The sequence below is a fragment of the Dendrobium catenatum genome, unplaced genomic scaffold, assembly GCF_001605985.2.
Source record: "Dendrobium catenatum unplaced genomic scaffold, ASM160598v2 original_scaffold_103796, whole genome shotgun sequence".
Lineage (NCBI taxonomy): Eukaryota > Viridiplantae > Streptophyta > Magnoliopsida > Asparagales > Orchidaceae > Dendrobium > Dendrobium catenatum.
The window spans coordinates 35,982-49,549 of record NW_021422234.1 but is presented as its reverse complement, the minus strand read 5'-3'; the positions used below and the strand labels follow the sequence as shown (position 1 = coordinate 49,549).

Here is a 13,568-nt window from a genome sequence, read left to right as displayed (position 1 = left end):
ATCCTATTGTGTGAAGGAATTGTGACTTTGGGCAATCAAGTCATTAATAAGAGTACACATTTTAGATATCTTGGATCTATTGTTCAGAAAAAAAAAAAAAAACTAATTCCACCCACAGATTTCACCCTCATTTTATGAAGACTTTATGATCTAAGTTCTGGTTTCCTATAGACACAATCCCTATAGTTAATTACCCCTCTCTATAACGAGAGAGAATTTTCGATTAAGGCTAATCGTCAATCAGATAAGTAGAGATACGCGTCTGTCATATAGTTGCAGCATGCCCACATATATGTCTCAATCCTATTATGCCCACTCTAATTAAAAAAAAAATGATTACACCCTATACATTTATAATTAATTCTATAAATTTTAGTAAAATTCTAAATGTTTTGAGTTATACATGACTAAATTGAAATACAATTGTATATAGAGTTTTTATTCTGTTTTAAGACTTAGTCAAATTTGAATTTCATAGCATTACATAGAGGCCGGACATACCAACTAACATAATGAAAATAGTGAAGAATTAGATAAACCATCAAAATAAAGTTTAACAAACTGATTAAACCCTATACATTTATCAAATATACTATTCCTTCACCCAAATTAAATAAAAGTGGACAGGAAAAGACACCACCATGGAAAAGACCAGGCCTAAGAAGAAGAGTACCTTCAGGCTGTAAACAGTGCTTTCCAGTACCATAAATGCAAATTTTCACCTGTTTAAATGGTGAAAGGTGATTTAAAGTTTTTAGTAATAGACAGCCCGTAAAGGAAAATAATACAAGGCAGCTATCTTTTCTCCTAAACAATGAGCAGACAGTGTGATAATGATGTGACAATATGAATATATATTACAGCAGCATAATCAGATTGGTAATGTTTGCTAAACATTCATTACTGGTGCGTAATGCCAGCATAGCAATACTACTGTACTAGTGTACTTAACACAAACTACTAACCTGCTGCTTTTATCAGCTGAAGCGTCGTCTTCTTCAATCGGCATGCCTGGCAGAAGCAGAAAATACTAAAGATGAAATTGGCTTAGAGAGGGGTATAAAAATGGTGAAATTATCCTATGCAGACGCCATCCAGAGATTAATCAGAATGCACCACGTCGCCTCCTACTCGGTACCGAGCTCGATACCGCTGACATAGCGCATTCTTGTTAGTCTCCGGACAGTAAACTGCGTTCAGTGTCCACACAAAATAATCTATCGTATAAATGAGCCAAGATGAGGGAGCTCAACTTTTGTTCAACTCAACTAAATAAATAAACCAACCAAAATTTGTTTATTATATTTGACTCGTTTAGTTATCAAGAAAAACAAAAGTTGTTTTCAAATACAAAGCCAATGTAAGAGATTTTAAATTAAAAATTTATATATCACCTCAAATGTTTGTTTATTCATACAAATATATATAAATATCAATGAGTTGTAGTGAGATAAAGATTTATTGTTGTTATATCAATGAGTTGGTATCGAGATGAATACAATCAAACACAGACAAAAAGTTTTTTTTTGCTACCCTAAATGGTCTAGCAACTATGAGGGGTTTTGCAAGTTTTGCCAGATCTTCGAATCCCAACTAAGATTACGTTTGGGTTGGCTTTTTTACGGTTTTTTAAAGCAGCTATTTAGTAAAAAATTAAAATTTTTATACTCGAAAGCTGCTTTAAGAAATAGTAAAAAAGTCGTGTCAAACGAAGCCTAAATCAATTTATGATTTTGCACTTAAATTTAAATAAATAAATAAATAACAACAACTAGCCAGGCATTTCATTTTCCCTTTCCAAGAATTAGCAGAAACTCCTATCAACGTAGGCCATTCCCTTTCTTCATATGTTCCTCGATCCCTACCTCTTTTTAGCATAGAAAGATCATTGAATCATATCAAAGACGAGAAAATTTGCATAGCTGAATTCTGCTAACAGCTACGATACATTTTTTTAAAATCCAACACCAGAGATTCAGAAACTTTAAAAATCTTTTGAAACAGATAATTAACAACAATTTGTTCTTAGAATTCTCAAAGTGTAATCAGTAATGGATAATTAAGATTTTTAAGAACATGTTAAATTAGGGTAATTGCTTGCATACTTTGTTCTTCTAATGAACCCCGACTCTGTTTCAAGCACTTTTTAAGTGATATTAGGTTCAAAAAGCAGCAAAATTTGATAGCGAACGATGCTTACATGATCTGTCTTAGCCAAAGATGGTCATGATCACAACCTAACAACCTAGGTGAGTCAACTACAAGATCAAGCTGACACCAAAGAGAAAAAAAGGCAAGACTAATGCTTGGTAAAATTGCAGAAAAATAATGAGTGTGATGTTAGTTTTGTGTGGAATCTGATTGTATCGATCAACCGGGTTGTAATATTGCCTCAGACCTCAATTCAATCTATCAGGCTCGTTGGGAGTTGTAGGGGATTTTCCCTGACTAGTGTTCGGGTGTTTTGTACTAGAAAAAAAATTTCATATAGCAAATTGGCAGTGTACCTGAGCGCTCTAGCACTATATAATTTGGTCAAAAAAGACAGAGAATGGAGCGCAGCGACGCTGTCATACAAACATGAGACAGAGATTTGCGGGCCATGATGCACCAACTTGGCATCGCAGTGCTATGAGGCGGACAAAACTGTTTTTTCTCTCATTTTTCATTAAGGGTTGCATCTCTTGGTAGTTGTTTTGTATATCTTGGTTTGTTCTTGCATAAAAATGGTGCTAGAGAGAAGAGAGAATGAGAGAGTGAGACATAAGTGAGATATGTATTATTTCTCCCAATTTTCATAGTGAATTTCTTGATGTGATGTGGCTCCGTAGATTTTTCCCGTTTTCAGGTTTTCCCACATTAAATCCTAGCATTCTTTCTTTTTCGCGGCATTTTCTATTTCTTGTTTGTTTCGTGCGTGGTTTTACTTCTCCTCAATATGTGATGCAGGATCAGTTAATATATTTATTTTGGTGAGAAGTTGTTTTTATATTATAGAATAATAAAAAATGGGAACAACTTTAAAAATGATGCATAAATCTTGTAGTTCGTGTAATTACAATTGAGAGTTGGAGTTGAGGATGATATTGCAATGGTTTGATGACAAAAACAACAAGAAACTAAGCCTTTATCCCACTATGTGGGGTCTGCTGCATGAATCTTCTTCTCCATTATGTCATGTAAGGAGGAATTATTACGTGCGAGCGCCGAACTCCGGAGGCTAATCAGAACGCGTCACATCACCAATACACAATTGTATATTGGTCCAGTACACAGCTCTGTATCAATTGTGTATTGATGATGTGGCACGCACTGATTGGCCTCAGGACGCCGTTTGGCATCCGCACATAATAGTTTCTCCTTGTTAAGAGTCAAATTCTCCTTTAGATTTAATAAAAAAATATTATTTCTAATATTTTCTAATCAAGCCTTTTTAGGTCTACCTCTACCTTTCTTATTAACATAACTCAAATTCAAAAAATCCACTCTCCTAATCGAGCCATCGGAAGCGATATAGCAGTGGTTCAATTGATAAAAAATTAAAGATTAAACAAATATTAAATGGCTAAGGAAAAAATATTTTAACATCAGTATTTAAAAATTAAAAAAGTTCAAAACTAAAACATATGAAACGTAAAATGAAGTTATGGGTGAGATAAAGGGAATGGAGACTTAAAAATACTATGCCAACAACAAGATTCACAATGAAAGCGATTTTTTGCATCAAGATAATTAATGAAATAAATATAGAAAGTAGAGAAAGAATCTTCAGATCATTTTTGTGATGTTTTATGACCATGTAATTTGAGAAATAATTTTGACGTATTTAATGAATGAAATGTGCCAAATAAATGTTGACAATACGAATATCTATGGAGTATTTCTAGTACTATAAGTGATAGTAGAATAACCAAAGAGTTTTTTTAACAATAAAATTATATCAAAGATCAATATCAAATCTTAGTTCTTTATATTGGCTATGGAGTTTTGAATGATATTCAAATTGGCCTACCGCAATTAAAATGAGTGCAAATTATGCCAAAAACCCAAATAGTCGGAACAAATGTCATTGACATACACTATACATTTTTAAGCTTAAGTTTTGAGGCTTGGAGCAAAAACTCATTTGCTCAGACCTCAGGTTAACGTGGAAAAGGCTTATAAAAAGTTAGATTTGTTTAAATATTCCACCTCACCCGAAATCTTGGATTCTGCAATGACATTTCACATGTAAAATAAGAAATTCTATAAATGCACGGTATTAAGTAGAAGATACGCTAGGATATTAGATATATTTAGACGTGGGGAACTTACAATCATTTCTAAATATCCTAAAGTGATAGTAGTAATATTAATTAACATATGTGCTGAATACAATAATCAAATAATAACGACCTTAAATGCTTTTATAATACAATAAGATGGGATTAATGAGTGCCATGACCACTTGGTTTGACTGCACCCACCATGAGGTAAGATAGTTAACGGAGTGGCAAACAAAATGGTAGTTTGTAGGATGAAGAACATATTGTCAACTTATGGATGAATTGGATAATTTGTGTATGGCCTACAGAGTTTTATAAGTTTTGAAATATATGCAAAGAACTTATTTTCCAAGAATGATTTTAACAGAATGTATATCACTGCCCCGATGAAAACTAAAGAGACATCCATCTACACACTTTGACAAGAGCTATAAATTTAGGCTTCATTTGGGACGAATTTTTTATTCACTTTTAAAACAGTTTTTTAATATAAAAATTTTAATTTTTAACTAAAAAGTTATTTTAAGAAGCAATAAAAAAGTCGTCCTAAACGAACCCTTAGTCATCCTCACATCATGCTAAGCTATGATTCAATGTTGACACTCATCCATCATCCCTTAAATCACGTTTCACATGCTAATAGATAGGGCAGGTGGTACATAAATAGTATGCTTCTATAACAACAACAGTACGCATGCTGCATCTCAACCCAAGTAAATAGACTGTTATTAGGAAAACAAACACAAAAATTGAAGTTTATCATGTGCACTTGTCATTTTCTCAAACAGACTACTTTAACATGCACAAGGAACATATAGGAAAACAATTTAAAATTTCTTAAACTTGACCTTCTTCTATACCAAAAGAGATAAAAAGGAAATTCTATTTAAGTGTTAAAAAAAAAGAATTTCTAGAAATATTCTTATGAGACACTCTTGCCTGGATAGGATACACTGATGTGGTGCGTGACAGAGGGGCAACGGGACAAAAGTTAAGTCTTATAATTCTATATTATCAAACTCGAGGTTATACATGATAATAATCACACAAACAGGAAAATAGAACAGCAGAGGAAGAAGCAATACCAAATTAAATGTTTCAACATCCTCTCCAGCAAAATCTAGCAACGAAATTTTCTGTTTGAACAATACATGAAATTCAATACAAGAGAGTGATGGCATGCTAATCCTCCTTTGTTTCCAACTCCAAATTGTCAAATATTTCTCGATGCCCAATAATATAGGACGACTTGGCATCCTCATCACAATTTAAAGGTCTAATCCCTATTTGAAATCACCGCATCCATGATTTCTATGATATAAAACCACCATTAAGATCCAATAAAAATATAAGCAGATGAAATTACGGAGTCTATCCTCCCGATTGCCATTTTTTGCTTCAGCCGTCCCCTCTCAAAGAAAAAGGATAGGTATATCAAGTTATGAAATTATTGTGCATAAAGTTCTATATATCTCTACTCAAGGATGACAAACTAAAAAACTACATATAGTGCAAGAATACCTACGGATAGAAATCTTCATCATAAACAGGTGTTACTGCGACAGAATTAGCACCCTTGGGCCCGCCCCTCTTGAGACATGAAAAGCCACCCTTGGGATATGAGAATCCATTCTCAGAATATGAAAAGCCACCCTTGGGATATGAAAAGTTACCCTTGGAACAGGAAAGTCACACTTGGGACCCTCCACACCTTTAATTACGTACCATAGAAGTGCTAAGTGCGGTATAAATAGGGCAATTTTCTTTAAGTTATGTATCCGCTGATTGCTGTTTTTAGAGAGGAGTTGTTGTATTATGGGTTCCTAGCTGCGCCTTGCTATGGGAGAGCCGATCCACATCGCCAATAGTGGATCACTTGTATCTTGTGGTGCTCTAGCATCTATTTCCAGTGTTTATTTCAATAATACAATTTCAAATTTCAATTCTCATCTCCTACGAATCGATTCCTTGCTTTCTCGCTATTTTTTACCCTTCAAGGTGTACCAAATTGGTATCAGAGCGAGGTGAATGGCAATAAAGAAGATGGATGCATTGGAATGAGAGATGGAACAAATAAAGGCTGGAATGTAAGAAAGATATTTCGGCATGGAAGGAAAGCTCTCATCCTTAGAAAACCGCTTTGAAAACTTGGAAGACATGATAAAGAAGATGTTGAGATGCAGTCAAAAGCCTCACCGACAGTTCCTAGGGTTGAACCAAAGGGAATGAAAATTCAGGAAGATGATGATAAAGTGGAGAGTGTTTACCCTCAAGGACCACCACGGGGGGCTCTAATGGTTGGTGGATCGGGGTTTCTGGAAGAAAGTACAACAAGAAGTTGGGAGGCTGAACCTTTTGGGAGACCACCCAGGCATGGTGGTTGGTGGATCGGCAGAGGTAGTGGCTGGGCTAAGTCATGGGAGCCAAATCAGCCAAAGGGAAAGGAGGAAGGGAGAGAATCGCACCATCACTACATAGGGGGAACTAATAGATGATAAAGCCATGGGGGTATGGATGTGAGATCGATGAAGTTGAAGGTGCCAATTTTTTAAGGGGAAGATGCTCAGAGTTGGGTGTATTAGGTGGAGCGTTATTTTGCTATCAATGGGCTAACAAAAGGGGAGAAGCTCATGGCGGGATTATGTTTGGAGAGAAAAGTGCTAGCTTAATTTTAATGGAGGGAGTCTAGGTATCCGATTTATTCATAGGGGGAATTTAAGGATTGTTTGTTGGAACGTATCCATTCGGGATGGAGACCTCCACAAGCAATTTTATGCTTTAACTCAGGAAGGGACAGTCATGGAGTATCAGGAGAAATTTGAGCTGCTGTCAGTTAGAGAGGGGGATTTTCGAGGAAGAGTTGGAAAGGAATTTCATGAAGGGCCTTAAGGAAGACATACGATCAAAACTCAAGGTGTTGAGACCCAAAGAACTGAGGGAAACGATGGAGCTAGCTCAGAGAGTGGAAGAAAAATATCAAAGGGAGAAGGCTAGCCAAAGTAACACTATGAGAGGGGCTTACGGGAGTACCTCTATGACTCTGGCACCGAAAACCCAGACATTGTCATTCTAGCGGGAAGCATTGAAGGGGAAGAGCATTGGAGTTCAACATGGAAGCAATTTCAAGCACCTCATAGACACGAAGGTGTAGGATAGGCGGGTAAAAGGGTTATGCTTCAGGTTTGAGGAGAGACTTATACTGGGACATAGGTGCAAAAATCGAGCCGTTCAATTCTTGATGGTGTGCGAGGGAGAGGAAAGCAGGGACGACGTAGAGGAGGTCGTAGAGAAAACATCACAATTACATTTAGACATGGCAGAGGTGTCCCTAAACTTGGCAGTGGGATTCACCCCAAATCACACCATAAATGCATGGGGGCAAATTGGGGAACAACCAGAGGTGCTTTTGGTGGACAGTGGGGCTATACATAACTTCATCTCGAATCAGGTCGTGGACCGATTGAGGTTGTAGTTGGTGGAGACGGAAGGATGTGAGGTATGATGGGGACGGGTAAGATAGAGAGGAGTTGGGGGGTATGTAAGGGGGTGGCGATGACTTTGCAGGATATTCAGGTGGTTGAAGACTTCCTTCCCTTGGACTTGGGAAGTACGGATGTGATTTTGGGGATGATGTGGCTTGGGAGAAATAAAAGTGGATTGGAAATCTCTAACCATGGAGGTTCAGGTAGAGGGAAAAATGGTAGTGCTATATGGGGATGCTAACTTATGCAAAATCATGGTGTCACTTAAAACCACATTCAGGACAATCCAAGGTGCGAGCCTGGGATACTTGGTGGAGTTACAAAGTATAGAGGGGATTTAAGGAAATGTAGACGGGTTACCATCACCACGAGAGCATGAGCACGCCATCACCATAAAGGAGGGTACCTATCCTACAGGGGTCAGACCATAACGTTATCCTCAAATTAAAAAATAAAAATAAAATAGAGAGGCTAATCCGGGAGCTATGTTGCACCGATACACCTATTTATGAAGGCGTGCTGTATCTGATACACCGATACACGGATACGCCTTCGATACTCCACCAATACGTGTCGGATACGCCAAAGCCGTAAGCCGTATCCAATTAAAATACTATTTAATTTCAAAAGGACACACATATCCGATACGCGTGTCCGTTGAAAAACAAAAAGAAATCTGAAGAAAAAAGACGTGTCGTATTTACTTCCGCTGTTACGAGCAAGATTCTCTCATTTCTGAGATGGATTTGAGTCTCTTGATGATATAAAAATATTAAAAATTATTAATCTTTCACTTGATGAGCTTGAATTAGAAGTTATGATATTTATTAAAGATGATATAGAAGTTTAAAGACAAACCAATGAAGAAGATAATTATATCATTCATTCTATTGAATAGTTGAAACTCCATGTGCTAGATAATTTATGTTTATGCTTTTGTTGTTGTACTAGACATTTAATGCTTACTTATATTTTGATATTATAAGCTACAAGGCTACAAATGATGTTGTTGTCGTCAAATTTTTTGTTCAAATATTATGCTTTGATTGATTTCTTAATTTTTATGTATGATTATAAATTATAATGCCGTGTCCGTCGTACCCGTATCCTGTATTTTTAAGAATTGACGTATCTCGTATCCGTATCATGTCGCATTCGTGTCGCCGTATTCGTATCAGTGCAACATAGTCCAGGAGATGCTTTAAGCAAGGATCATTAGACCTAGTGTGAGCCCTTTCTCTAGTCTAGTTCTGCTGGTGAAGAAGAAAGATGACAATTAGAGTTTTTGTGTGGATTACAGAACTTTGAACAAGAAAACAGTGCTAGATAAGCTTCTCATTCTAGTGACTGATGAAGTCATGGATAAGTTATTTGGAACAGTGATCTTCTCCAAGATTGATTTAAAATCGGGATACCATCAAATCAGGATAAAGGCAACTGATGTGCACAAGAGGCCTTTAGGACATATGAGGGGCACTACAAGTTCCTAGTGATGCCCTATGGTCTCACCAATGCCCTTGCCACCTTCCAGTCCCTCATAAACCAAGTATTCCAGCCGTATCTCAGAAGGTTTGTCTAGGTATTCTTTGATGACATCTTGATATACACCAGGACAAAAATAGAACACTTGAAGATAATCCTGAATACCTTAAGGGAGCCTCAATTATTTGTCAGCTGGAAAAAGTGCTCGTTCAATCAGCCACAGGAGGAATATTTAGGATATGTGGTGTTCAGAGAAGGGGTGTCAGCTGACCAGCCCAAGGTTCATGCCATGGCGGATTGGCCTTTTCCTAAGAACGTGTAGGAGTTGTGTGGGTTCTAAGGGCTCACAAGTTCTATCGAAAATTTGTGAAGGGATACAGCGCCATTACGGGACCTATGAAAGAACAATTAAAGAAGGATAGCTTCGTGGTGGGATGGAGGCCAAGGGGGAGCGGCACGAGTTTTCCAAGAGTTTAAGAAAGCTATGATCAATGTATCGATATTGGCACTCCTAGATTTTAGGAGACCATTTGTAGTTGAGACAAATGTGTCAGGTTATGGGCTGGGAGCAACAAACATGCAAGACTAGAGGCCTATTGCATATTTCAGCCAGGTGCTCACAACTAGGGCAGGGTTCAAATCTATGTATGAATGGGAGCTGATAGCGATAGCCTTAGTTATTTAGAAGTAATGACCCTAATTGTTGGGGAGACATTTCATAATCAAGACAAATCAAAGGAGTCTAAAATATTTGTTGGAACAATAAATAATCATTGAGGAGTAGCAATGATGGCTATCCAAGTTATTTGGATATAATTTTGAGATCCAGTACTGATCAGGTTTGAAAAATAAGGCAACAAACGCCTTATCTAGGAGGGTTGAGAAACCCTAATTGGTAGCCTTGTCAGTACCAATCATCTTAGAATGGGAAGCATTGAGTCTGGAGAGCAAGCAGAATGGAGAGTTGAGGAAGATCAAAGAAGAGTTGTTGAAGGACCTGGACAATCACCCAAGTTATGCTCTGAGGGGGGAGCAGCTACTATACCAAGGGAGGTTTGTATTACCATGAACCTTAGGTTACATTCCTAAGCTACTGCAGGAGTTTCATAGCAGTGAGATAGGGGGACATTCAGGAGTACAAAAGACATACAACTGATTATCAGTTGAGTTATATTGGGCAGAAATGCATTGGTATGTAGAAGATATAATAGCAATGTGTGATGTGTGTCAACGACAGAAATACTTGACTATAGCACTGGGGGGTTACTACAACCATTAACTTTGCCTGAGAAGGTCTGGGAGGAAGTGACGATGGACTTTTGCTGAGACATCCCTACACCGCCATCTCAGTCGCCACGGTCTTTGTTTGGGAGATAGTGCGCTTACATGGCATTCTTGAATCTATAGTATCAAATAGAGACAAAGTATTCCTCGGCCATTTCTGCAAGGCGTTATTCAAGATGCAAGAAATGGTCTTGAAAAAGAGCACAGCATATCACCCACAAATGGGTGGCCAAATAGAAGTGATCAACAGAAGTGTGGAGACATACTTGCATTGTTTTGTAACTGACATACCAAAACTATGGGCCATTGTTTAAAATTACGCAATATGAGGCCCGCCTCAGCGCAATTCTATTGAAAAACGTCTCGAGGCTTACGCCTCTAGCTTTATTGTGAAGCTTGCGCCTCAGCTTGGCTAAGGCCCGCCTTGAGGTACTCCTCATCTCGCTAGCGTGAGGCTTACGCCTCACCCAATTTGTACATATTCTTTTCTTAAAACTAACATAAATCACGCCTTCATGTAAATTCGAACACAACAACTTCCTCTCGATTGCTTCTACCTCCAGCTTGGAAGGCCGTAGCCAACACCGTCGTAGCTGTCAGCCTGTCACCGACAATCACTTGAAAGTTGCATACCACAACCCTAAAAATTTTGGAGCTCATATTTATGTTGATGAAAATATTTTTAAAAGATGAACATGATTGAAATAAATTAAAAAGAAGCATATTGGGAGGCATTTGACTCTACCGAATGAGGCAGGGGATAGACCAATTTGTTATGGCAACAACTCAAATAAAGACCACCTCAGTGATGACAGTGCAGATGATTCATAAGTTGTTGCCAACTACTTCAGCTTTCATTAGGAATTAAATATAAATGAGTAGAGAATTGATAAAAAAGAAAATTGGAGTTGAACTTAATGTTATATGATATTTTTATACAATTTTTAGATTTAATATTATTTTACTCTTATAATATTTGGATTTTAATTCTATTTCATACAATTTATCACTTGTCACTTTATATTTTGTGCAATTTTTTGTTTCATATGTATGCAAATTTGTTAATTCATAATTCAATTGGAAGTTATATAAAAAATCATTTTTTGACTTTTATTATCACTTAATGCAATTTTTTTATTTTGAGGCTTACGCTTCAAAACGCCTTGAGACTTGCGCCTCGCCTCATGAACAAAAAATACCTCAATACTTAATTGCGCAATTTTAAACATTGCCATGGGCCAAATAATTAGCATGGGCAGGGTATTAGTATAATACATCTTTCCACATAGCCACACGGACTACCCTTGTCAGGATTCTGCATGGAAGGGATCTACCTCAGATGATACATTACAGGCAGAGCACTACACCAATATCCATTATAGATCAATACTTGGAGGAGAGACGGGATACTAGCAAAACTCAAAGGGCATCTGCTAAGAACTCAACTTACGCAAAAGAAGGCAGATGAACATAGACGAGAAGTGCAGTTCAAGCCTGGAGACAAAGTTTATTTGAAACTGAGGTCATACCAGCAGAAGAAATTATCCATGAGGAAGAATGAAAAGCTATCACCACATTACTTTTGGGCCTTATCAGGTGATGGACCACATTGAGGCAATAGCTTATCATCTGAGGTTACCAGCATCATCATCAATACACCCGATCACAATTGAGGCGTGCTATCAGAGATCACACACCCTCTTCCTCACTACCTAGAACATTGACTGAGGACATGGAGGTGATTCTAGAACCGATGGAGGTCGTTGGAATACAACAAGGGACAACAGGAGCAAAGGAAGTACTAGTTCGATGGAGGGATCTAACTTATTATGAAGCTATGCGGGAATCGTATGAGGTGACCAAGAAGCAATTTTCATCCTTCCACCTTGAGGGCAAGGTGCTTGTTTGGGAGGGGAGTATTGTTACATAATTAGCACCCTTGGGTCCACTCCCCTTGAGATATGAAAAATCATCCTCGGAACATGAAAAGCCTCCCTTGGGATATGAAGAGCCATCCTTGAAACATGAAAAAGCCACCCTTGGGATATGAAAATTCACCCTTTAAACATGAAAAACCACACTTGGAACCCTACACACCTTTAATTACCTACCATAGAAGGAAGTAACGATTGGGGTATAAATAGAGCTAATTTCTTTATGTATGTGCTGATTGTTGTTTTTAGAGAGTTGTTGTATTCTGGGTTCCTAGCTGTGGGAGAGCCGATCCACTTCTCTAATAGTGGATCACTTGTATCTTGTGGTGCTCTAGCATCTATTTTCAGTGTTTATTTCGATAATATAATTCATATTGCAATTCTCATCTCCTACAATCATATTCGTTATTTTGTTGTTGTTTTTTACCCTTCAAGGTATAACAAGTACACAATTATTATAAGACATTCAAGAGATGTGATTATATAACATGAAAAAACCGTATAGGTTGTTCGACCTACGCAATTGTCCCAAGGCTAACCAAGAGGGATATGAATTGATAATTTAAAAAAAAATCCCTCTTGAATAAAAAACCGTTTTTTTTTTATTTCACAATTTGAGTTTCTTTAAAAATAAACTTTTCAAATACAACAACAAATTGCTGAAAATAAAATGCGGAAATTTAAAAAGAATACAATAATTTATAGTGGTTCGGTCTAACAAGACCTACATCTACTCTCTAAAGACTCCATCTTCAGGTATTGCACTATTACCAAGGACACTCCTTTTGCCCCCACAACAAGACGGAGAACCCTTTACAATTTTCCTCTCTTCCACCAATCCCTGGTGCTGCAAAATACCGTCGTCCTTTCACACCCTCCAAGTGTCGGCAGAGTATCATTGTCCTTTCACACTTTTCGGGCTCCGAAAATTCGGCCTCGGCCTCCACTCGCTTTTCTTTTATTCTTCAGCGAGGGAGTTTTAACTGAATAAGTTCCGAGGTAAATTTTGGAAGGCAGATGGGTTTGTAGATAAGACACTACCCCGAGATTTCGCCCTCATTTGCGAGGACTTTATGATCTGAGTTCTGGTTTCCTATAGGCGCAAGCCCCTATAGTTAATT

The 13,568-nt window shown here is 37.5% G+C and overlaps 1 protein-coding gene across 2 annotated transcripts in view; it reads right to left on the bottom strand.

Annotated features, from left to right (window-relative positions):
- Positions 1-505: 505 nt before the first annotated feature.
- LOC110109119 (ubiquitin-like protein 5) overlaps positions 506-13,568 on the bottom strand; it is a 21,904-nt gene continuing 8,841 nt past the window's right edge. Inside the window, exon 2 of one of the 2 annotated variants that reach the window (XM_028692015.1) lies at positions 506-722. The gene's annotated coding sequence lies outside the window, so the exon portion shown is untranslated. The other variant, XM_020840044.2, reaches the window with a different exon arrangement.